The sequence below is a fragment of the Papio anubis genome, chromosome 4 (assembly GCF_008728515.1).
Source record: "Papio anubis isolate 15944 chromosome 4, Panubis1.0, whole genome shotgun sequence".
Lineage (NCBI taxonomy): Eukaryota > Metazoa > Chordata > Mammalia > Primates > Cercopithecidae > Papio > Papio anubis.
The window spans coordinates 21,570,768-21,598,449 of record NC_044979.1 but is presented as its reverse complement, the minus strand read 5'-3'; the positions used below and the strand labels follow the sequence as shown (position 1 = coordinate 21,598,449).

The following is a 27,682-nucleotide window of genomic DNA, read 5'->3' as shown; positions in this document are numbered from 1 at the left end:
ATCTGGCAGGCAAAGGTTGCAGTGAGCTGAGATCATGCCACTGCACTCCAGCCTGGGTGACAGAGTGAGACTCACACACACACAAAAAAAACCCTCTAATATATGAAATATCCTGAGTCATGGCATTGAAGAAAGCAACGGAGTTTGTATCAATCTAAAACAGGATTACATTTCAATCCTCCAAGATTGTTTATAGGAAAGGACCTAGATTAGCATCTTACAATCAATTCCAGCATAGCCTAAATCTATTTGTCTTTTACTTAGAACATAATGTTACGTGAGCATTTCCTTAAGTTCCCTAGGTAGTATTCCACTGCAGAGGACCAGTATTAAGGTATATGTTCTGGGTTATATGGAGTTCACTCACTGGCAAGACCTCCGAATAAACAGAATTTATAATAACATTGGTATTTTCCATATTCATTTGGCAAAGATCAGCTTCCACATTGAGATGATTTTTCAACCCGTGGATGAGGCAAACAAAATCTTCTAATAGCTTTCCATTACTTAAAAGGTTAAAAACAGAGGAGAGGGGGGATCTTACGGATAATGACAACTCTTCCTTGTTCTTTTTTATATAAATGAATGGATTCTCAATAATTACACCAAGTGACCCATCCTATCATCATCCCTCTATCATCCTAGAAATAGATGAGAACCCAATCAGCTGATTTATGACTCATTTGGACAGTGATGGAAATGGAGAGGATCATTCTTTTCAACAGGCCCCAAATCCACCCCATAACTATCTTTAAAGTTGAACCCATGACTGAGGAAGCACCAAAGCATTTCCTTATTTTGGCAGTTTATTTTTTTTTAAATAAGTATTAATCATCTTACTTCCTTTCCTTCTTTAGATACAGAATTTTTCCCTCAAAGAAAAAATTATCTATATTAGTACTTTCCTATACCCTAATTATTTAAAAAATCCAATATGCTTATAGGCCCAGTCTCATTAACAATATATTCTAAGGTACAAGCTCTCATTTCAATATAAGAGCAAAGGAAAGCAGGGTGTATAAACTGAATCTGCAAGGTCCCGATCACAGGTAGTTAAATTTATTGTAGACCACTCAATAGCTTTCCAAACACTGGCCTTCTTATTTCTCATGTCTTGAGTTCATCCATTAAGATATATTTGGGCAATTAGCATCAACCATTTTTGTTCTTCCATAATTTGCCTGATCATAATTTTGACAATATTTATCTTGCTAAAAATTTGGTCTAAACGTCTCTTACAACGAGCTAAGAAACGTCAAATAATGGTTTGTTCAACCCTGGGGCAAGCCCCATTCCTAAGCAGATTCAATCAGGAGCACCTGCATGATATATAAGTTACCCAGGCTTCCTTGTCTATAGGGACCCTTTCTAGTTCCAGATTGAACAGAAGTTTCATGTTTGCTCAAATTCATTCTGATTGTGTATGAAATACACCCGTCTTATAATGGACTCAATTTAGTTATTAGTACATGCATTCATTCATTCACTTATTATGTTTCTACCTGCATCTGATGCAACACATCTCACCTTTTTGTACCAGGTAAAACAGAAACAAACAGGCAAAACCTGAACAAACCAAATAAAAATTGATTTTGTCTTCCACTTGAGAAAATGCAACTCTAATGTCCTTAACAGTTTCTTACTGCCTCCAGGTATCCTTTCTTTTTTTATTTCTCTTTCTTTTTCTCTTATTTCTCTTTCTTTTTCTCTTCCTCCTTTCTCTATTTTTCCTTTCCTTGAAGTTCAGGTTCATAGGTCCCCTTCCTCTGTGGCCCTGCTCCAGCACGTAGCAGAGGGACTGTGTTGAAACAGCAGAAGCCCACAGTCAAAACTTTTTTTTTTTTTTTTTTTTTGGCTGCAGACAGCCATTTAGAGACACCCTCTGTTGCTTCAGATATATCCCAGCCCTATGTCATTGGGCTTCCTTCTCCACATGTGGGGACTGCCCTTGGGGCTCATCCACTGTTTCCTACATTTGCACATTCTGAAACCATGAACATCCTCTCACCATTCAAATCAGAGGTCAAAAGACAGATCTAGAGAAAATTACTGTCAAAGCTATGCCCAGTCTCCCTACTAGTCACTTGATTAACTTAATATCACTTATTGTACACCCAATGTTTACTTAACATGGTCCTCACAGTTGCAGATACAAACCCTCAAAGCCGCTCAAGTGAGTTCATCTGCCACTGTGCTTCACACTGGCCACAGCTGTGCCAATGGATCAGGGTAGGGCAAATGACAAATGGGTAAACTATACAGAGGTAAGGATGCATCAGTTGGAGCTACCAGGGACTATTTCCAAAAGATTAGCCTTTTAAATGTGCATCCCTCCTTATTCAGTCATATTGCCCTCTCTGGGGCCACTTACATATTCTCTTAAATACATTCAGACTTCAATTAAGTCCTTCTCTCTTCAGGGATTGGGTATAACGCTCTTTATTGATCCCAACAGTTCCAAATTTTCTTATTTTATTAAATACGTTTATAAGCAAACAGATAGGGTGCAGATTAGTATAATATTAGTATTTTCCTTTTCTAAAATGAGAAGGAATATTGTTCATGTAAATCATACTGACAAAAATAAATTCACAGGTATCTCATACCTAAAAACAGTAGAATTTTATATAGTATATATCTATATATAAAATATATAAATATATTAAAAAGTATATATGTATATTCAGATATATATAAAACAATGTATCATTTTCCAGGAAAGATTCTTTAATAGACACATATATCCAGAATAATTCAAATACAGATCATAATTAGTCCCAGTGGTTCCTCATTAAAAAGGAAAGGAAAAGAAAGGGAAGACAAGGAAAGAGAAAGGAGGTCAGGGAAGAGAAGAGGAAAAAAGGAGTGAGCAGAGGAGGTGAGGGAAGGAGAGGGAAGGGAAAACGTTGCAAGACAGAAAATACAATGTCATCTGTAGAAAATCAAATTTGAGTGAGTAATTACTAATTTGTGTACTAACAGATAACATTATTGAGTGCTCATTATCTGCTGGCCTATGTATTATGTGCTCTACATGCATTATCTCATTTAATACTTACAACAATTTTATAGTTTTTTTTTTTTTCATTGTAGAGAGAAGGTGACTCAGGCTTAGAAAGGTTAAGTAACTTGTTCAAGGTTACGCAGCTCTGCATTGGGATCCAATAGTACTGTCAGCTTCAATCTGTACTCTTTATATCTTCTCTCATGACTGTTAACAAATAGAGTGCACAAATAATAATCTACTGGATAATAAGTTCAACTGTGTCCTGCAGCCAGTGCTTGCCTAAGAAAATCAGCAAAAGTGAGACAATAAAGTCAACCAGTGCATCTAGATGGTGACTTGATTATCTTGTTTTTGTCCTGATTATAGGCTGTTGCCATTTTTGTGAGTCAAAATGGTTGAATATTGGCAATTTTATATAATTAAGTCTAATAAGTATGCCTATATGTATACATATATTTATCTATGCATACACACAAATTTATGAATTCATAATGATATTCAATGTTTATTTAGTATATATTGAATTTAAGAAACTATTTTAAATACTTTTATAATTTTACTGTCTTCCCATCAAACTTATGAGGTTGGTGCCATTATTTTCCTCATTTTATAAAAGAGGAAATTAAAGCTTGAAAAGTTCTATAACTTGCTAAAAGTCACATCAAAAGTGACAGAACCAGGGTCTGTTCCTATTAGTCTGATTTTAGTACTAATTCTCTTGATCACAATGATATATCGATCCATATTTAATATATGTATTTCTATATGTTTGGGAAAAATCCATGCTAAAGTAAAGATTTTTGCTTTTTTGGTTTTAACTTTTTGCATGCTTCCTTCATATATCTCCTTTCATTTAATAGATCTTCCATATTTTTATTTGATATTTAAAGGGATGAAAGTTAAAATAGTTAAGTAACTAACTCAAGGTCACACAGTGATTAATTACTGGAGTAGGACTCAAATTTATCTTAGTATGATGCATGATAAACCCAAACTTATGGAAATTCTGATGCTTAATTGAGAAGTAGTTTATATAAAGAGAATAAAACCTATCTTGTCTTGCAAGCTAATTGCTAAAGATGTGCATCAGTGATACCCACTGTAGACTCCTTAATCTTTTGTAGGAAGTTCAAGTCCCTCTGCTTTTCGGAGTTTCCACTAGTGATAGGAATATGTATGTCATTATTGACTTCTTCCTCTCCCTCATTCCCCAAATTCAATTATACATTTTAAAACTTAGCATGTCTTCTCCATCCCTTTCCTTTCTTTCTACCCTAGGTCCTTTCTTTCCCATGGATCATTGTTGTTACTTAGGTACTAATTTTCTGCTCCTGGTTTTGTCTCTTAAAATCCGTCCCCTTCACAACTATTTCAGAAATTTACTTAAAATACAAATTTATTCATAGTACTTCCTTTTTGAGAACCCTCATCAGATCCCCGTCCACTATACCATGAAGTCTGAGTTTCCTAAGTAGAGTGCATATGTTTTCGACAGCTCAACTTCTTTCTGACTCTCAGCCACCTCCTGTCACCTCTCCCAGACTCAATTTTGCATTTCCAGCACCACTGAACTTACACGCACTGCAGTTTCTGGCCGTGTTACATTTACTCAGATTATTCTCTACCACATCATCATAATTATATTTATTTTTAAGACTTTATTTTTTAAGGCAGTTTTACGTTCATAGCAAAATTACAGAGATTTTTCATATACCTCCTACCCTCACACATGCACAGCCTCTGCCATTTTCAACATCCCCCATCAGTGTTACATTTGTTACAATGAATATACATTGAACACATCATTATCACCCAAAGTCCATAGTTTATATTGGGGTTCACTCTTGGTGTTGTACTTTCTATGAGCTTAGACAAATGTATGATGACATGTACCCATCATTATATGGTGTTTTTTTCACTGCCATAAAAGTCCTCACGGCTCCACCTATTCAGAACTCCATCCCTGGCAATTTCTGCCAACCATTGATCTTTTTACTGTCTTCACAGTTTTTACCTTTTCCAGGGTGTCATATAGTTGGATTTATACAGTATGCAGTCGTTTCATATTGCTGTCTTTGACTTAACAATATGCATTTAATGTTCCTTTATGTCTTTTCGTGGCTTGATAACTTACTTGTTTTTAGCACTATGTAATACTCCATTGTCTGGATGTACCACAGTTTATCTATTCATTCACCTACCAAAGGATATCTTTTTTGCTTCCACATTATGGCAATTATAAATAAAGCTGCTATACATGTCTATGTGCAGGTTTTTGTGTGGACATGTTTTTAACTTATTTGGGTAAATATCAAGTAGTATATAATTATTTGCTGGATCTCATGGTAAAAGTATGTTGAGTTTTGTAAGAAACCACTGAATTATCTTCCAAAGTGACTGTGCCATTTTTCAATTCCACCAGCAGCAGGTGAATGCTCCTCTTGCCCCACATCCTCTCCAGGATTTGGTGTTGTCAGTGATCCAGATTATGGCCATTCTAATAAATGTGTAGTAGTTATCTCATTGCCTTGATTTGCATTTCCCTGATGGCATATGATATAAAGTATCTTTCCATATGCTAATTTACCATCTGTATGTTTTTCGTGAGTTATCCATTAAGATCTTTGGCCCATTTTTGAGTTTACTTATTGTTGATTTTAGGAGTTCTTTGTACATTTTGGATAACTGTCTTTTTTCAGATGTGTCTTTCAGTCTGTGGGTTTGTCTTTTCATTTCTCCCAGTCTGTGGCTTCTTTTCTCATTGTCTTAACATTGTCTTTCAAAGAGAAGTTTACAATATTAATGAAGTTCAGTTTATCAATTATATATTTCATGGATTGCCTTTAGTGTTGTATTTTAAAAGTCATCACCATACCCAAAGTCATGCAGGTTTTTCTCACATGTTACCTTCTAGGATTTTTATAGCTTTGCATTTTACAATTAGGTCTTTGATCCACTTTGAGTTAATTTTTGTGAAGGGACTAAGGTCTGTGCCTAGATTCATTGTTTTTTGGCATGTAGATGTCCAGGTATTTCAGCATAATTTGTTGAAAAGACTATCTTTGCTCCATTGTATTGCTTACGCTCCTTTGTCAAAAATGAGTTGATTATATTCATGTGGGTCTATTTCTGAGCTCTCTATTATGTTCCCTTGATATATTTGTCTATTATTTTGCCAATACCACACTGTTTTGATTACTACAGCTTTAAACATATTTATTTTTTACAATACATTGTTGAGATAGGTACCATATTGTTCCACTTGAGAACACTGTCAGGCTTGGGTTAACTTAGCTACTGTTTGGAGGTGAGGAGGGAAATGCACTTTTTCATAGATATTTACACAGATGTACAATCTTCCCTTGATTTTATTTTCCTTTGATTAAAATCCTTCCTCTGCCATGTCTGTCTCATAAAATTATGTGCATAATCAATTTTCAATGATTCTGTATGACCAAACTTAGCAAACATACTGTTTGTCATGGAGGCAAACCATGGTAGCTGATTACCATTTTTTAATGAGAGTCAGGGTTACAATACTTACCATTATCACACTTATTTTAAGCTGCAGGCCTTTACTCAGACCATGTTTCTCAGAGTCACTTCTCTTTTAGTATATGTGATTCTATTCTCAGTCCTAAGTGAGATGCCAGTCTTCCGTGTTCCTGGAGGAGTAAACCTTTGTCCTGACAGGTGCATGTACTTCAGATGTTTGTGTCTAACTTGAGTCACAACAGATTTTTCTCTCAAGAATTCCAGTATAGGAGCTGTCCTTATAAAGACTAATATACTCCATTTTTCTGTTTGTTGTAATTATTTTTACTGTTTCCCACACATGTTTTGTTTCTCTTTTTTACCAGGTTGTTAGCAACATGAGTACAGGGTCTGGATCTTACCCATTCAAGAGTGTATTCCCAGCACCCAATGCCTGGCATATAGTAAGTGCTCAATAAATTTTTAATGAATAAATTAATACATTTATAGACAAAACATTAAGTTGTTGTGAAGTCACAATAATCCTTTGGAAAGGTAATTATGTCAAGTAAAATTAAATATCAGTTACTCTTATGAGATAATATTAGTCTGGGTTGTTGCGTTAGGATATTTCTATTAACTTCCACTTAAACAGAACAACCCACAGACCAGGGACAAACTATTCACTAAGAACTACTTGTTACTCCAAATCAAGTTGATTCAACTTATCAGGAAAAAGGTCCACACCCTACCATAAGCACATGGCTTAATACGTCAAAATTTGTTGAGTTTTTTTTTAATTTTCAAAATCTTCTGACCTTAACGATGAATTTCCTCTAGAAGCAATATTTTCAGTGAACACTAAATTTTGCAAATACTTGTTTTAAGGAATTGAATCATGAAACTATGAGAACTGGCAATTCTGAAATCGTTAAGGCAGGCCAGCAGGCTAGAAACTCACACAGGAGTTAGTGTTGCAATCTTGAGGTAGAATTTTTTCTCCAAGAAACCTTAGTTTTTACTCCCAAGGTTTCAACTGATGGATGAGGCCCTGCATTATTAAGAAAAATCTCATTTACTTAAATTCAACTGATTGTACATGTTAACTATATATACAAAATACTTTCACAGCAGCACCTAGATTTGTGTTTGATTAAAGAACTAGGAACTATGTCACAATCAAATTGACACACAAAATTAACTATCACAGTCATACAGTCATGATAGACATTGATAAGCTTATAGTGAGCCTGATTCATCGAGTGGTATTTTTGTTCATAGAAGTGAGTTATGGCAGTATCTTTACACAGACCTATACAGCAAGAGAGACAGAGAGAGAGAAAAAGAGGAAGAGAGCACAGATATAACATGCTCTTGCTTCAGAAAGTGAGACATTTGCATGACCAGGAGCAAAAGCTTAGCTATGAGACTCCTTTGATTTCAAGTCTGAGCACCATCTCTTACTAGCTGGCACTACATAACTTACCCATTTAATGTGGCTTAGTTTTCTTATCTATAAAAGTCAGGATAAAAATAGTACCACCTCTGACATTGGGCCAATCATTTTTAGATAATCAAAAATTGTTCGTTTTTCTCAGTATTAGCTCCCTGAAGTCAGGGGAGAGAGATGTAATGCAGCGCATGTTCACACATTCCCTTGAAAATGAAGCCACGGCCCCTTGACAGGCACACGGAGAAGTGCCAGAGATGGCCATAGATGGGAAAGCAAACAGCTTTAGCCTAGTGGCTTTCTGCCTGTCACTAAAATAAGCTCAAGCTAGGCATAATATGATAATGGGGATTGGGGCATAGTTTTGACCCTATCTCCTTAGTAAAGAAAAGCTTTTACATACATTAGCCTCAGAAGCCATTTCAAAGTCCTATGATCAAAGAAATCCAACCCCAATGTGAAAAAGTAAAATGAGGAAAAATACAGATCCTAAATGCTTTCCATACCTGATAATTTTTGTTTCAAAAGAAAAAAAGCACTCACAAATTCAGCCTGTATAGAGGTCATAGTCATCAACTTAAAAGTCTTAAACAATCCAGCCAATTACCTCATACATACAATGATAAATAAATAAGAAAATAAATAAACTGATGTGACTATGTTTCCACTGTTTTGTTTAAAGGTTGTTTGCTTGAGCATGATGGTTGCAATGCCACGTAAATGCAGAATACTAATTGTGAAAGGTGAAATCAAGACCTTGCCGCTCCAAATACTCTCTCTAGCTCTCTGATTGTACCTGCTCTCATGCTCCAACCCCTTTCCTGACCTCCACATCACAAACTGACAGACCTTAGGGAAAATAAGGGGACATTTTAAAGCAAAAATAAATCTGTCATTTTTATAGTCAAAAGTGTCACAGCTCAAACATCAATGGTGTTTCAGAAGAGTCAGTAATGTATTCTGTATCCATGCTTACGGAAGATGTCATCAGTAGTAGTTATTCCATATGAAAGTTATTTTTGAGTTGCTCTTGCATTGTAATATAATCATCAATATTATGTCTTTGCCTTAAAAAATAAACTTGCATTTTATTTGCTGGGCCACACTACCTAAGCCACATCAATTTCTTATTTGATAGAGAGGTACTTATTTGGTCGGCTCACCACAACCTCTACCTCCTAGGTCCAAGCAATTCTCTCTTTTTCAATAAAGAAAGATGTTTAGCACTATTGTCTTTATTCAAATAATTGTCATAACCATGAGGTTATTTTTCAAGTTACAATAAAATCAAATATATTAAATTTTTTAGATATTTTCTAATTTAAAAGTATCTTAAATTATTTGATAAATACTAAATTATGAGTGAGACTAGATCCTATACGATCTCAGCTTAGTTTAATAGGGAAGAGGGGATAAGCAGATTTATATACTGTATTCACTGTTTTGGAAAACTCTCTGTTCTTATCTATAACTTCACTGCTATAGCCACCAGGTTATTACAACAATCCTTATTCAGAGGTGAGAAGGCTGTGGAATACAATTAACTTTAATAAATACATAAGCATAATTTTGTATAAGCATAATTTCTCATTAACATATCAATTATTTATACAGAGAAAGTGGCCAAAAGTAAAATAATAGCTTTTATTTATTAATATATCCTATGCATGTTGTGTAGTAAAGTACAAAATTAATAATTTTATCTTATTAACATATTCCCTATAGTCTATGTGAATTGTCTACATACACATACATCACAATTAGAAATACAATGGCAAAAAGATTCCATTCACTGTGCAACTAAAAATAAGCAAGGTCGATCTTAGCAGGATATACACAAATATACATACAGAAACACAGGTCTATAAAAATTTTATGTTCAATATTTGTTTACTGAAAAATTACAACACATCAGAAAGGGACAAGAGAAAAAACTTGAATAAGTAAACAATATTTCTTGATATGAATACTCAACACTATAAAAATGTTAATTATTTATAACAGACCGATAACAATTCCACAAAGGGCTGGGTGTGGTCGCTCATGACCATAATTCCAGCACTTCAGGAGGCCAAGGTGAGGAAATCATTTGAGCCCAGGAGTTCAGGACCAGCCTGGACACTACAGGGAGACCCTGTCTCTATAAAAATTAAAAACCATTACCCAGGTATGGTGGTGCACACCTGTGGTCCCAGTTACTCTGGAGGCTGAAGGGGGAGGATTGCATGGTCCTGGAAGGCAGAGGTTGCAATAAGCCAAGATTGCACTGCTGTACACTCCAGCCTTTGCAACAGAGCAAGACCCTGTCTCAAAATAAATACATAAAATTTAAACAAATAATTTCATAAGGATAAAAGGATTCACAGATTTTTCTTAAGTCATATAAAATAGCATGAAAGTATAATAAAGATAATTAAAAATAAAACACTAATAAGTTGTACTTATAATTAGAGCATTTGAATATATTATAAAATTTACAATAAAAAATATTCCTACAGGTGTAAGAATAGACAGATCCAGCAATGGAATAGAATGGAAAGCCCAGAAATAGAACTCAGTGTATGGAATCATTTAATAAATGGTAGAACCAGCTTTCAAATTTGTGGAGAAAGTGTAAACTGCCTGATAAATGTTTCTGGATTTATTTTTAAACTATTTTTTAAAGTTGATATTAGATCTTTTTATACCTTATTCTAAATATAGTTTATATAAATTACAGTTTAAACTATAAAATATATAAATTAGCTAAAGGAATTATCATTAAATATTAACTTCTTTGGGATGGAGAAAGTCTTTTTAATTGATACCATGAGTATCAATAGATAAAACACAAGTAAAAAATATCTTCTATAAAAGGACAAAGGGTAAATGTAACTGCCAATTGTCAAACACATGAACAGTATAAAACTTCAAAAATCATAAAATGAGAGCTAAAACTTCAAATAGAATATTTTATTTATCTGATTCACAAAGCTTTTTAGTAATTATTCTTATTTTTGTTACTAGCTATAGGAAAATATCATTATCATGAATCACGATTGGGATTTTGCTATCCAAAATAGCAAATGTATATAACTTTGGCCAATGATCTCATTTATAGATATTTATCCTAAGAAAGCAATCAGAGATCTATTTTAAAAAATCATGTACAAGGAAGTTTGCTACACTATTATTTGCTAGAGTAAAAAATCAGAAATAACTTAAGTGTCACCAAGAGAATTATTTAATGAAATTGTAGTATGCCACAAAACTAAGTATCATGTACCCATAAAAAATGATGCATTAGAATATTTTCAAATGTCATATAAAAATGTCTGTGATTATCTTTATTTGAAAATGTTACTGCTCAGTACTAACAGCAAAAGTCATAGAGTGTGAGCCTACAGGCCAAAGCTCTCCACAAACATGTTTTGCTGGCTTCTCAGTATTTTACGACTGTGAGCCAAGATTTAAAAATTGAAAGAGTAAGTATAAAAATCCAGATTTTCAGTGTTTCTTTATAATTCTGAATATGTGACAACTCTGTGTCCACATTCTCACCCAGCTGTATCTCGACAGTGGAGTAGTTGACAGCTTTTCTGATTTTCCCCACTCCAAGGCCTACCAGCTGCACAGTGTGTACATGTTAACTTATGCCAGCTTCCTTCCTTTGCTCTTCAATCCTTTGCCTGGCCCCAGTGAAATAATGCATTGATATACACAATGTAATCTAAAACTTTTAAATAGTACATGTGTATGTGTATGAGTGTATTGCATGCTCATGTATTTGTGTAGGAAGATAAACAAGATTTCAAAAGCAGTAAAAATTCACAGGTGCTTTCAACCATTCTATACAGTCTTTGACAATGGAAGACATATTGATACTGTTCACTGTTTTATCCACTGAAGTCGGCTAGCGAAACTCATCTCTTGAATAATCAAGTAAAGTGGATGGCCCTTGTGAGTCAAATATAAATGATCCAGAATATTTTTTCTTTGTTTTACTTATTGAAATGCTCTAATTTGAAAATTGGAAAAAGAAATAATTTTTACTTTTTAATGTCCAAAGGCAGATGAAGGTTTCAAAGCAGAGAAAATATATATGAGAGATCAATCTCATGTGATTTTTAAATTAAACAGAAAGATATAATATCTTTGAGACTTAATGCACCCGTCATTGGCAATGAATTCTGCTCTGCGATATAAAACATAATGCTCTACAGGAAACAATTTATTCTTGTCTGATCTTTGGAATTTTGTTTAGATTTCAGGCTGCCAATGGAAATTCTCAGAATACTCTTCCTTACCCTTGGCAAATAGTTGCAGCATGTCTTAAAACACGCCCTCTCCAGAAGCCTTTCCTTAATTTCCCTCCCTTCTTGCAGGACTACATAGGCAGCAATTACAGTGATGCTGTAAAATAAGCATGTAAGTCATTGGATCACTATTTAGTTTGTCCACTAAATAAGTCCAGGATGAAATCACTGGCACAGAGGTGTCAGTTAATTGAGGAATCAGACAGCCAGAGGGATACACTGGGTGAGAAAACACCCTTATTTCAAGGACAAACCTCTGCTATGACATTGAAGAGAATACACAAATGAACTTGCCAAGGAAATTGCTTTCCTTCTCTAATATATGATCTCTTGCTCCAGTGCTACAGCTAGCTTTTAATGAGTTAGTAGGTATATATGGAGCTAGATTGAGAGAATTAGTTCATGCTCGTACGTTTCAATATTGAGAGTGAAATGAAGATACAGATAGCAATTTGAGTCTAATTTTCAAGCCTGCATGGATGAAGGGTCACAGAAGGAAGCTGAGATGTACCAGGATATTGAAGGTGGGAGGATTGAAGATAGTGACAAAGAAAACCACAGCTGACACAAAGCTGAGACCTCTTCCATAAGGCCAACAAAGCCAAACTAGCAAAAATTCAAGAGAGATTGAGCTGTTTTCTTTTTGTAGATACACAGGGTACAGTGTTTAGGAAAATGCAGATCTAAGGGAGAAGTGAGTGACATCATCTCTGACCTCTCAGTCAGCATCATATGGATCCTAAGAGAACTCAAGTAAAATTAGAATCATAAGACTCTTTTAGAGCTGAAAGACATGTTAGAGTCAAATGTCCTCATGGCCACAGGGACAAAAATCAAACTCAGAGAAATGAAATAGCATCTCTGGAATGACAATGCACATATTTCAATATCACAGACCCCTTCCCTTTTCATGAGTTTAGATCAACATTGCTATTTAAAAACAAACAGATCAACATGAGAAATGGAGAGGTGGTTTGGGTGGACAATGTGTCTATTGTCAATCTGCCTGAGTTCCTGAAAAAAGCATCATCTTGCATAATTAAATATTTTATTTTTGAGATGAAATGTATTCTAAAGAAGAACCCCTCTCAGATTACACCCCAAAGTCCTAAATTAAAAAAAAAAACATGTGCACATAGTGACTCAGGAGGAGAAAACAATAGAAGTAGCTACCAGTTAGTTAATCACGCCAAATAGGTAGTTTGCAAGAAAGTAAAGGCAGTATCAAATTTTAAAATTATAGAAAAAACCCTCACATAGATACATTGATAATTTGGGATTGGGGCTTATTTCACATAGTAGGTTTATTTAATTTAGTCATGAAATTTGCCCATGAACGCTATTGCTAAATCATGTACTTCTTTCCCCACCCTGTTTATTTGCTGTTCACTATATCACCTAACCATGGAAATCAGTTGAGTCATCATTAACAATGCTTATTATTGTTCATTATCCTTCAAAAGTGTACCATCCGGGAGGGGGAGGGAGAGCATCGGGATAAATAGCTAATGCACATAGGGCTTAATACCTAGGTGATGGGTTGATAGGTGCAGCAAACCACCATGGCACACATTTACTTATGTAACAGACTTGCACGTCCTCCACATGTGTCCTGAAACTTAAAATAAAATAAAATAAAATATTTTAAAACTACTAATAGTTAAACAGAAGTCACACATGACACATTCTTGCTCTGGATAACCATAATCTGCTGGGGTTTGTTCTACATACAGGATAAGTAAACAGAACAGATAGTTCTGTTCCCAATTGCTTCCCGATACTACATAAACGCTGCCACGATCTGCACCCAAGGTTCAATTTCTGGAAGTGTTGGTGAACAGGAAACAACTATTAGCAAATTTATGTATTACAAACTTACAGAGTCCAGAAATAAATGGCGACGAATATAAGAGGATGCGACTTCATGAAAATTGTTATTATATGGAATAAGTAGAGCAAAGCTACACAATTCACCTGAGCTTAAGACATTCATGAATATGTTTTCTAAACAACAGAAACTACTAAAACAAATCTCAGACAGACCTATTGCACAGATGACAATTTTACAAACTGTAAAGGTAAGTATCTTTCTACTACTCCCAACCGAGCCAGAGCCAACTATTGCTCTTAGACCTTTAGACCCTCACTCATCAGTATTTTCTTTTGTTCAGTTGTCTTTCATAATTCTTTTTTTTTTTTTTTTCTGTTTTTTAGATAGAGTCTCGTTCTGTCACCCAGGCTGGAGTGCAGTGGTGCAATCTCGGCTCACTGCAACCTCTGCCTCCTGGGTTCAAGCGATTCTCCTGCCTCAGTCGCCAGAGTAGCTGGGATTATAGGCACCCACCACCACGCTCAGCTAACTTTTGTATTTTTAGTAGAGACGGGGTTTTGCCATGTTGGCCAGGCTGGTCTCAAACTCCTGACCCCAGGTGATCCACCTGCCTCGGCTTCCCAAAGTGCTGGGATTACAGGTGTGAGCCACCACGCTCGGTCTCATAATTCATTATTATTATAAATAAATAAATAAGTAAATAAATAAGTAAATAAAAGCAACGAAACCAAATATTTTAAAAGGCTTTCTCCTTAACCTACCTTTCCTTTAAATCACTTCTTTTTTCTATTTTGCTTTATATTCAGATTACAAAATACGGCTCTGTCTGTCCACCTTTTTGTTTTTTATCCATCCCAACCCAAGCACTACAATGCATGTAACCAAAACTACCTGTCACGATTTCTTACCCTTTGACTTTTATATCCTTGTGTACTTTATTGAAAATGATTCACAATTTTCCAATTCGTTTAATCCCAGCATATGAAAACATTGTTTGAGTTCTATAGCCACATTGAGCCTTTAAAGTAACCACTTAAGGGTTTGTTTTGTTTGAGAAGGAATGTGTGGTTCATACTTAGAATAAAGAAGCCAGCTATAGGGTGTTAAAAACTTGGTTATAAAGCTTGGGATCATATCTAAACAGAAATTAAGCTTTATTTAAGAGGCTTCCAATCTTTATTTTAAAGCACAGCTTGGAAATCTGAGGATGTACTGGGCATTGTGCCAAACATAATGAAAACTCTCCCCACCTCACATCTTCATCCCTGTCCCCTACAATGCTTGCTTTTGGTCTTTCTGTAGTCTAGCTACTTCCTCCTCCCTGCTCAGACAGAGCTGTTCCCTCTGTGACTTACTAGTTTAGCACTTGTTTATGTTATGTCGGCTTTATGCACAGTCATTTGTTATTTTAATAACAATACAAAAAAGAAAAAAAAAACATTGAGCAAAATGGTCAAGCTGTCACCTTTGAGCTTTACAGTGGGCTTTGAAAGCAACCAAACAAGGAAGAGCCAGAGGCAGACTGTTTGTAAGTTACATTCCTAAATGCAGACACAGAGCTGAGAATGCTTTTTCATTAAGAACAGGGACTAAGAGGCGGCCTATGAATGAGAATGATTCTGTCCTTGGAACACTTGAGCTAAGTATTTCCTTCCTTGTATACAGCCAAGTATGAACCAGAGAGAAGTCTGGTTGGGGGATGCACAGACCTTTCACCTAGGGCTAGGATGAGATTTGGCCATGGCACACTGGAGAGGGCCTTCTCAGCAGGTTGTGGTGGGCCATCTCATCCCCAAAGGACTAGCAATACAATAGGTCTGTATCGCTTCTCTTGCTATGGGAGGTCAGCTCTAGTCTAGTTATGGACCCTGAATTCTAGGATGACAAGGCTGTGTCTCATCTGTGGAATAATTTTTCCAGATAAACGTTTTGTAGTAGTCACCATATCATAAACAAAGTTAAGTCTTTTATCCTAGCCAGTCCCAGCAGAAGAGTAACATGACATGAGAGCGTGGGAAACTGTCCTGTGGGGTTCTTCAGACAACCTACACCATCTCCTACATCCTACACTCGCTGAACATAGAATGGATGAAGGAAAGAATGGACACATATGTAGAAGAGAAGAATTTCGCTAAAAGGAATGAAGTTGTCAAGATAAATAATTAAGAATAAGAAAGAAAAAATATGAGAAAAGCCCATCAAGAAGACTGGCATTTAGAAGAAAGAATGCTTTTTTTTTTTTTTTTTTTAATCACAAGGTGTTTTATTTCTATTAGCAAAAGAGTTTAAATGAAATTTTTAAAAAATAGTTGTTTATTTGAAAATAGCATTTAGAGTGATATGTTAAATCAAGTTACAAATTAACTTTATGCATATTCATAGATCAAGCTCTTAGCACTCACAATCTGACATAATGAAATTTTGTTATTTTTATATTTTTCAATGATACATCTCTGTCTTAGTTCCATGATTTGTTCAAAATTTGTGGAGGACCAGAAATTTTTCTTTAGTCCCTCAAAAAGATCATCTTTTTCTCCAAAATAAACTGCTTTCAGCAAAAATATAAGTTTAGAATTACTAAATAATCTTTCATAGATCTACAGCAAGAATTTTAAATACAGGTTCACTTGTCTGTGACCTTTTGACCGTTGGGTTAGGAAGAGGATTAGTTGCTAAGTTTTAAATTGACATTTCTTAAAGTTTAGATCAAAGACACCATTTCTGCATAAGAATCAGGATGCCATAGAACAATAGTGAGATTTCTGGAATCCTTAAAATAAGTGAAAGTAAATAATAAAAGTGACATGGAATAGACTCCTATAATATAAAAATTATTTCAGATTACCTACTTTCTTGAGAGAAATAGAGAGTACACGCTTTGTTTCTTATTTTGCTCCTTTTTAAATGCTCTACTTGTTGATTAGAATCAACTGGTAAATTATAATGAACTTAGTAATAGTGACTACTTAACAGTCACTATTATCATGGTGTATTATGTTAAGAGGCTGTTATATTATGTGCCTTTTTAAAAATATTGTGAATGGTAGATTTTAGTTTCCACATCTTCTAGATCTTCTAGATGTGGAAAGGGGGTCAACAAATTTAAGCTCACACAATGAGAAAATAACAGAGATAGGCTTCCATTTCAGCTTTAACTCCAAAGTCTTGTCTACTGTGTTCACAGATGCATCACAGTTATCTGGGTAGAAAGTTACGGAAGGAACAGTTGCATCCCCCATAAAACATGAAGCCAGCATTTCTGCCAGCACATCTCCTAGAAAGATATGCAGCCTGGGGGGGCTTGCTGCTCTCTCCCTCAAAAGGAGGAATCTGAGAATCAAATGCCATTCTTCAAGCTTCCATAATTGCTTACAGGAGTCTTGCTTTGTGAATTGCAAGTTCTCCTTGTAGAGCATGTTGTCACATTCCACTGATGCTTTATGAGAAATTTTCCTTAACCTTTAGAAGAACGGAGACATACTTTCTTTTTTTTCTTCTTATGTTATTACCCTTTCCTCTTCAACTAACATACTTTGTGTATGCATATGCATGCATGCATGCATGCACAGTCACACACGTGCATACACACACACACACACACACACACACACACACACACAGAGTTAGGTGAAGGAATCCAGTCCCAGGCCCAAACCTCTCAGCTTCCTATTTCCTTCCATCTTGTGGTATTCTGGGGTTAGTAAATACTCACAGAATCCTACTCTAACATGTTGTCTTAGAAGTTCAGGCGTGTATACTCCTATCCCAGCAGACAACGCATGCTAAACCTACTTTGCTGATGGTAGTATAATTGTTGATATGGTTTGGCTGTGAACCCACCCAAATCTCATTTTGAACTGTAGTTCCCATAATCCCCACATGTCGTGGGAGGGACCCAATGGGAGGTAACTGAATCATGGGGTGGTTACCCTCATGCTGTTCTGGTGATAGCCAGTGAGTTCTCATGAGATCTGATGATTTGATCAGGGGGTTTTCCCCTTTTGCTCGGCATTTCTCTCCCCCGCCGCCTTTGCTTCCCCTTCTGCCATGCTTGTAAGTTTCCTGAGGCCTTTCCAACCCTGTGGAACTGTGGGTCAATTAAACCTCATTCCTTTATAAATTACCTGTTCTTGGGTATTTCTCCACAGCAGTGTGAGAATGGACTAATTGTGCTTCAAGGAAAAACCACCCTGCCTAGAAGATTTATGAAGCAAGTCCCAATCCATTTGCTGTCTACTGGAAGATCTTCCATTCTCAGGCATTATTTAGGAACGGAAATTGTATTTATATACTTCTGTATGTGAACTACTCACAATTTAGCTACTTTTTATCAGATGACACGGTAGAGATGGGGGCAGAAAAAATGTACTGGGGACATTTCCAAGTCAAGATGGTTTATTTCAAGAAGGGAAATGCCACTATTTTAACATAGCTTTCACACTAGGCATAGTCCACATGGAACCTACTCCCTGATAGAGGTAAAGACTACAGTTTGGTAATTATATCTCAGTCTAAATGGGAGACAGGTATTTGGAGAGTCTGAAGATAAGGAGGAGTCAGGGCATTTAAATATTTATATAGTCTCAAACTAAGGGTGTTAGAAGAGGGAAGAGGGTGAGGTCTTTGGAAGAGAGGGTGGGTGCAGCATGTGATGACTTATCTTACATATATTCAGTTATGTTGTGATTCCCCTGAGGTCATAAACCAAAAAGTAGTTTCATTTCTAGCAGTCTGGAGAGTTGACTTCCCTGATTTACCACATAAACCTCTTCATTCTCTCTGACCAACTGGCTTTATTTTAATTCTAAATTAGGGCTTTAGATACAAGAATCTTTGCTGAGTTGATGCAGCTTTTTATGTTTCTTCATCTCAATTGCCATTAGATCATTTAGTAAAGACTTTAATCTTCTCCCTGCTCTCATTTCTTCAAGTTTTCATGGGATAACACTGCGGTCATTTGGCTCAGTTCTAGAAATAGTCTGCAATCAAACTCTGGGGAAACAATCATTTTGTCTTTCGAATGGAAACAATAAAAATAGTTGCTTCCCATTACTCTCTATACTTCATTACTATTTTATTTTTGCAGCTTCATTGAATCTGGTATGAATCTTAATTATATGAGGCCTGTGTCATTTCTGTCATTGAAAAGTTAGAAGAACCAAGATTTAGCTATATGGGGGCATATTAGTTTCTCTGTACCCTATACCTACATTCTAGGATGGCTACTAGAAGAGTGATGGTGTCTATTAAGCTTATAATTAACAGTGCATGTGTTTTAAGAGGCAATGACCAATAATAGCATGTCTATAAAACACAATCCATTTGCTTTACTTTTCATATAAATAGGCATTTTAATGACAAAAGCAACTTTGTTTCTCTCCATAAGCAATGCAGCCTTAAGCAGAGACATGCTTAAAATAAAAATATATTCCTATGTATAACTAAGTGTCCTTGTCTCTACTTAACTGTTATACGATATGCTATCTGAATATTTGTTTTCTATATACTCAGAAAAATGTTTCACTTCTATGTGTACCTCCTAATATTTTCACAACGTCTAATCTCATTTATCCTTATCTCAACTATCCTGGTTTATTCTTCAGAGGAAAAGTACTAACTTCCTCTTTATCTTCTCTCTTCTCCTAAACTGACTTTCGTTCCTCTCTTTAAAGTTGTCCTTGACCTACTATCCAACACATTGCTATGTGCTCTGTCTCAGCTTCCAATGGGCACATGAACCATTGAAAAGGATCCCTAAAAGGATGTTTTGTTTGGAGCTGCTCAGCTTCTCTAAAACAACTGCTTTTATTCTAGAATTTTCTATCATAGTCCTAAAAAGCCTCAATTCTCTGCAAATTTGATTCACATTTTTAATTCAAAGCAATGAATTAACTAATTTAGAGTTATTAAACCAGCAGCCTGCCGACTTTAGGAAACAACAAAACAAAATTCTAAAAGCCGACTATACAAATTTCCAGTTTCTCAAGACGGTAAGAGAGACGGATTGATTCAAATACAGCTGCCTAATCATAGACAGTCTGTAGCTCTCCAAGAATTGCTTCCATTTTCCTTTCACTCTTCTTCCTTGTGGGAACAAAACAACCTTGAGACAGTGGACTTTCTCCACTTTTGCTGCTGTTTGCTTTAGAGCACATTGTTTAGTCAGCACCATTTACTAGACTACGTTCATCATCAATATTTGAGTTCTGTCAAATCCTTGGTACAGAAAAAGGTGGATGCTGAAGTGCTCTCTTAGATGGAATTTCATTTTTAAAAGTCTAAGGGTTGGGTATTTTCAGGTTTCATTCTGTTTAAAATTGTCCAGACCTCTTCCTTTTTGGCAGGAGGTATATATTGTGTGAACAAATTAATGAAAACGTGCCACGGATGTAGTGACTAGGACAAGGGTCCCAGTTAAGTCACTTTTACAGCCGTTTCCCCCTCAGTCATGATATTTTTTTTCGGGTAAGTGGTGTTTAGGGTGTGTTTTGAAGAGGAGAAAAGATAGCTTGGCTGACATGGAGTGGAAGTTTGTCCCAGCGTCACTAAGAATAGTATTATGTTTGACAGGCAGCCAAAACGGCAAGCATGTTTACACTGTCATAAGGCCTTGCATAATCCTGATCTTTTTTACTTTGGGAAAAGTCATGAATTCTCTTCTATTTGTAATGATGTGAGGATCAGTTTGCTTTATCAGCTACTTTCATTCTGTTCTATAATTTTCTTTTACATTTTTTTTTCTTTTTTATAAAAGTGCAACTCATATCTAGCACTGCACACAAACCTTAAGGGTACAGCTTGATAAAATTAAGTATGTGTTTGGTGTGGCTTTTTTTCCCCAAACATTGTACATAATGCATATCTGGTAAAATCTGCCATCCTATGCTGTAATTTTCTAAAGAAGGACAACTTATACATCCCTCTAGAATATTTTCAACACATCTTTTCCGATAAAATATAAAAACTCAGTATTGGTGAGGACATGGCTGTCTTATTCTGTGTTTTTTTTTTTTTTAGTTTTTTTTTTTTTTATTATACTTTAAGTTCTAGGGTACATGTGCACAACATGCAGGTTTGTTACATATGTATACATGTGCCATGTTGGTGTGCTGCACCCATTAACTAGTGTTTTTGAACCTACAGGTTGTCAGCCTCAATGTACTGAAGCAGAAACTCACCATCAGTATTTTGTACTTTCTTTACAAGAAGCTATAATGCAGAATCTTAAGAATAGTAAAAAATCAATCAAACAAACAAAAACCAAAAATGTCAGATACAAGCCAGTGGTACGGGAAAGGAGAAAAAGAGAAAGGGAAAGAGAGATACAGATTGAGGAAAGGTTTCCAGGGAGCTATCTGTATTTATTTCACCACATCTGACCAGTCTTGCTCCATGACTTCTCAGCCTTGTTGCTTAGCATGATATTGGCCCATTGTTGTTTTAGAAAAATTGGAAATTTCACCAGCAATTTGTATGTCCCCTAGATTGCAAATTCCTTGTTGACAAGAATGTGTTCTGTTTTGTTGGTCACCCATTCCTACTTCACTTCTATCCCCCACAGCCCTTGCGGGCATGTGTGGATCTCCTCAGAAGAGTAATTCAGTAAGATATTTTGAAATAAAGAAAGCAAGCGAGCCATGATTTCTTAGCAGAGCCCCCACTACTCCTTGCGGCCACCACCCCCACCACAACTGCTGTTGTAGTGAGATTCAGGAGCTCATAAAAAAGCTCTAAATATGTACAATGACTCATAATGTGTTGCATGGCTCAAAGGAGAACCAGATTAAAAGAAAAAACAAAAAGTGGAAATTTACTTCATTTTTGTGTGATGTTGTCAAAGCACTCAGACTGTGGAATGTCAATATTGCTAGCTAGCAGGCCTGGACTGTCTCCTAAGCCCCAGGCCAGGATTCTCTTCCATCTGTAAGCAAAATTTAAGGACATTCAAGATTGGTAAGGGTCATTACAATGTAAGCAAACTATGTTATCATCACCTGCATCAATATCAAAACCATGTACCATCAAACCTTTCTTTAGAGAAAGTGGACTTTGCTCCCCAAGACATCCTTAAATAAGTCTCTCCCCAATTTTCTCTCTTTTTCTTTTTCTTGTCTTTCTCTCTGGCATCATTAATGGATCCCTAAAAGGATGATTGATTATTGATAACATAATCTCAAGGTGTATTTAACACATTCGCCAATGCAGTTTATAAATTAGTGGGATTAATTGAATGTTAAAAGACCTACAATAGGATATGGATTATATACCTGAATGGTCATCTCTCCTACGTCAAATAGAAATCATAGCTGGAATGTCATTCATTGAATTATTATACATGTTTATTTGCAAATATATAAAATTAAAAATGAATAAGCTTCATTTGCTTTCTCATCAATGATAACCACATCTCATTCTTAAAGTGGGGAAGAGATAATACTTAAGTATCCTTTACTACCATCCACTGGCTCCTCAGTAGGTGAACCCTTGCTTCCAATGATACTCTGATATTTTCCAGAATTGCTGCCATATTACATGATCATTATATTTTTTATGTTTTCTATAACAATAATTTGTACTGAAAGCTATGTATCTAAACATAATATTATTGAAGTAAACTTGTAATTCTCTTAAAGACATACTATGGTGTTTAGCCCTCATATACAAAATTTGAAGGCTAACATGGGCCTTATCACTACTCTATCAGTTTTGATCATTTGAGCCAACACTGATAAGGCTCATTATCTTATCACTGTTACTTGCTAAGTGAATATGCTACTTTTAAGATTTTCATGGTTGAAAGATGGGCAAGAAATGCCCAAAGAACTCTGCTATTTTTTGATAATGTGTTCAAATAGCAGCAGAATTTAAAAATCTACAAGAAGCATGTATACTGAGATTACATTTTTAAAACAAAAGTTAAAGAAATAGAAACAATTATAAATTAAATGTTACATGAATTCCTCTTAATTTCCAAACTTCCTTCTTTTTCTGAAATTTTTAAATAAAATTACATGTCTTTTCTGTCACTAGATTTCAGCTGTTATCAACCATGGATTCATTTTTTTTTCCTTGAGTTTTCTATTTCTTCTAGAAAATGTATTTAATGGGGCAGGTTTTATGCCACTGTGTAATATAGTGGAAATAACATGGTCCCAGGAGTCAGATATACCTAAATTTGAATCACAGCCACTTGCTGAGTCTGTTATAATTATCATCCGTACAACTGGAAAAGATAATAGTCATTTTTTTCAGGGCTATTGTGAGAATTAAATAAAATAACACGTAAAAATCCCAGCACTCAGATTACTTATGTATTGATAATTCATTATTAGCTTAATACATTAAAAATTCACCTACAAAAGCATTCATCATACATCAGGCATCCTGCCTGACCTCAGCAGTGTGTGAAGAAAATTTCATTTGTTTTTTATTTAATTCTCCACTTGTATCTAAATGTATATTAGAGTTTATTTTTTAATTATATTAATTCTCTCTGTAACAATTCAGAAAAATCTGTCATTGTCAATATTTAGAACTTTTTTTTTTGTCCATTGATGTGGATACTTACATGGGAATCTATTCATTAATTCACATGGTGATATGTTTTATGATGATTAATTTTAAGACAATTTTTTGAATCTTAAATGTCACATATTTTCATGTGCAGAACCCTACTTATTAACTCCCTAGCCTATTGTGAACATCTCCTACCCAAAGCCCCAGTATTATCCTGGACACAATGATTCTCACTCTGTTGTCTAAACCAAGGTCCCAACTTGATGTCGAGGTGTAGGACTTAGTCATGTCAGGTCAGAAGGAGAAATGTGTAAGTGAGCAGTAGCAGCCACATGAGACTGTTCCTCTGCCAAAGACTAAGTATTCATAGTAGAGTCTGTAGTTCGGTGCCCTCGGTTTGAATCTCAAGTAGCTTAATTATTTGATATTCAGTTCAACATTTATAAAAGGACTATAATAAACATCCTAATCACTTCAGGAGTTGTTTTGGAGAGTAATTATGCTCAAGACATGCGGATTATCATTACCAGTGGTAGTATTGATAATTTAATGTTATCGACAATTTAATATCATTGATAATGACAATTTAGTGCTACCTCTAACCCTGCGCCCCACACCTTCCCACTCTTAAGACAGCTGATACACACACATACACATACACATAATTTTCTGTTCACTCTTAAGAAAGGTGATAATTCTATACTCACTTGTCAAATTTTAACATTAACAGCGTTTGTTTAATACTTACTACTAATAGATCATAGTTTAGAGACATTATCTCACTTTCATCCTTACTACAACTCTGAAAGAAAAAGAAGGTTATTATTATTCCTGTTCGAGAAAAAAGAAAATTGAGGTTCATGAAATTTAAACGACATGCTCAGAGTCACACAGCTAATAATTAAGAGCAAAGATTAGCACCCACACCTTTTCAAGGAAGATGTTAAACTGTGGTTCTGTCTTCCCTGGCATGTATAGGAAGTCAAGTAGTGAAGAAACTGAGGGCAGAAACATTGTCTTATAAGTTTCCATAGTATTCCAGGCCTTAGTCATAAACAAGACAGTAAAATATCAAATGGGTTATTGCTATACACTTGTCGTCTTAAGATGCTGAGTTCTTGAAGGTCATCTTCATTGTGTAGTCTCATGTGATTATGTTATTTCACCAACTTTTATTGCTTTAACACCACCCTATGATGCCACACCAGAACTAAAAACTTTTACGGAAATTTAAAGAGTAGAATCAATGTGCAGTTTGCAGGAGGAAACTGCTTTCTTTAGAGGAAGAGGAGCAATTCTACATGGCCTGTGCATTATGCTGACAGAAAGAAATGACAGCCTTCCACTGCTTGCGATTGCTTCTAAGAAAAATGCTTTCCACTTTTACATACCGTATTAGTATAATCAAGCAAATATTATAACTCTAAAATTTCAGAGACTGTAATAGCAACTAAGTTTGTTAACATTACATAAATTTATTGTGTTCCACCTAAGAATTCCAGTTTACTGGAAACCAAATGTCCTAAACTAGCAACCTCTGAGTGTAGTTCATCACTGTCCTGCTGCCTAACAATTCTACGCATTACTGGAGAGAGTATAATTCTTCAAAGGGGAAGGGAAACAGAGCAAGTGTGTATAACTGCAAGCTAAGGATGTTGGTTTTAGTCGTAGATTATTTACTCATTAGCTTTGTGATTGTGATCAAGAATAAGTTGCTTTAACCATTTGTGCAACATCAGTTTTCTTTATCACATAAAGGGGATGATAGAACCTGTTCCATACATTTTATATACTTCTTAATGTTAAGTGAGATATATATATTTAAAGCATGATATTCAACTTCCCCAATACCAAATCTGTGTTAGTTAGAATATCCAGAGAGACAGAACCAATAGGATATGTGCATGTGTGTGTATATATATAGACACATGCAAATATATATACATATACATATGTGTACATATATGTATATACATATGTGTATATATAATATATATATTTATATACACATATATACACATATATACACACATACATACATAATGTATACTATATATAATACTAACATATACACATATATACACATATATACATATATATACATAATACATTATATATACACAATATATACACATATATACACATACACATTATGTATATATATGTGTATATATTGTGTATATATGTGTATATAAATATATACATATATAAAAATATGTGTATATATTGTGTATATATGTACACATATATATTTATATGTGTATATGTACACAATATATACATATATTTATATGTATACATATATTTTTATATATAGAGAGAGAGACACACACACACACACACACACACATATATATATGAGGGGATTTATTAGGAGAACTGACTCACGTGTTTATGGTGGCTGAGAAGTCCCATGACAAGCCATCCACAAGCCTGAGACCTCAGGATGCATGGTTCAGGCTAAGTTCAAACGCCTCAGAACCAGGGAAGAGGATGGTGTAAGTCCTAGACTGAGGCCGAAAGCCTCAACACCCTAGGGTTGCTGGTGTAAGTCCTGGAGTTCGAAGCCTGGTCTGCCTGGAATTCTGATGTCCAAGACCACAGAAGAAAAGTCTACCACAGTTTCAGAGAGAGATCAAGTCACCTTCTGAAATTGTTCTCACTGGGCTCTGGCCAATTGGATGGTGCACTCCAACATTGAGGGCAACATTCCCCATCTAGTCTACTCACACTCAAATACGAATTGCCTCTGGAAACATCCTCACAGACACATCTGAATTAATATTTCATCAGCTTTCTAGGTATTCCTTAATTCTGCCAAATTGACACCTAAAATTAAGTTCACAAGTCCACCACTTGTCAGCCTAGTGATCATGTACATCTCCTCAAACTATATGTTATTTCCAAATAAAAACAGTAACAAAGTTCCACGTAACACGATGCAGGCAACGTGATGTGACTATCCTGCACACAAGCGAAATGCCAATCCCTCTTCCAGAATTCAGCTTTCAGGATTTCAACATTCAGGATTTTAATCTTTCAGGATTGTAATTTTGGGAATTTTGGACTTTAGCAATTTAGATCCTCATCAAACTAGTTGATTTCAAATCCCTACTTTTCAACGTAAGTGTTATTCATTATTCTCCAGAGGAAATTATCAAAAATCTTTTAAAAACTAGAATATAAGTCCTGTGCTTTATGAAAATTATGAATAAATAATTAAAATGCAGAGCCAATACATACATTTTCGGTATTTTTCAAACTAAGTGGATTAATATTAACATTTCATGAAACAGATACACATATAGCTCGACTCCAAACTGTCCATGAATTTATCTAACAAACAGAGAAAAAGGTGCTTGTAAGCAAGTCACAATTCTGATCTTATAGTTGACTGAGCTATTAAGAAGTTGTTGGAATAAGAACTGGGATAATAAAATGTTTTTGTTCAAATAAATTACCATGAATACACAATTGTATGATTAATTGCAAAAAAGGATTGTCAAAGAGAAACCTGATTAAAATAATTCAACTGATCTAAGTTGCATTCCTTTAGCATCATTTCCCTGACTAAGCTCTTCAATATTTCCCAATGAGCTGCAGGCATATAATACATACATATGTAATATTATATATAATCACCTTTTTGCTTAAATAAAATTATATTCTATAATAATCTATGTCTCACTATGATTATGTCATCTTCTAACTATATAACTTTCCACAGCAATGCCAGGACACAAATATCTGCCTGTTTTAATAGCTGCATAATATTCCATTGTAAGAGTATTCCACAACATATTTAACCAATCCCTTGTCAATGAATAGTTTTAATATTTCTAGGGATTTTTTGCTTTAAAAACATTTCTGAGTGGATATACTTGAGTAGACCTCTTTGTACATTTTTATGACTATATCTGAAAGACACATTCCTAGATGTGGCATTCCTGAGACAAGTGTTTCTTAATAAATTTTTATATAGATTTAAAGTTCTATAGATATAGATAAATTGTCCTTCATGGTGATTATCCCACTAGTCCCACCGAAAGTATTTAATACTACCATTAATACTACGGATGGAAAAATGTTTTTCACAGTTTGGATTTGCA

The 27,682-nt window shown here is 35.1% G+C and overlaps 1 protein-coding gene and 1 long non-coding RNA gene across 7 annotated transcripts in view; one reads left to right on the top strand and one right to left on the bottom strand.

The window, feature by feature from the left end:
- CHRM2 (cholinergic receptor muscarinic 2) overlaps positions 1-27,682 on the top strand; it is a 155,985-nt gene that overhangs the window by 117,986 nt on the left and 10,317 nt on the right. For 2 of the 5 annotated variants that reach the window (XM_003896648.5, XM_017957191.3), the window contains exon 3: positions 6,868-6,945. The exons of 2 other annotated variants lie outside the window; for them this stretch is intronic. The gene's annotated coding sequence lies outside the window, so the exon portion shown is untranslated. Of the gene's footprint in view, positions 1-6,867; positions 6,946-10,676; positions 14,305-27,682 lie in introns of those variants that run through there. One more of the 5 variants, XM_009203923.4, reaches the window with a different exon arrangement.
- LOC116274462 overlaps positions 1-27,682 on the bottom strand; it is a 61,776-nt gene that overhangs the window by 32,092 nt on the left and 2,002 nt on the right. The gene's annotated exons all lie outside the window — the stretch shown is intronic.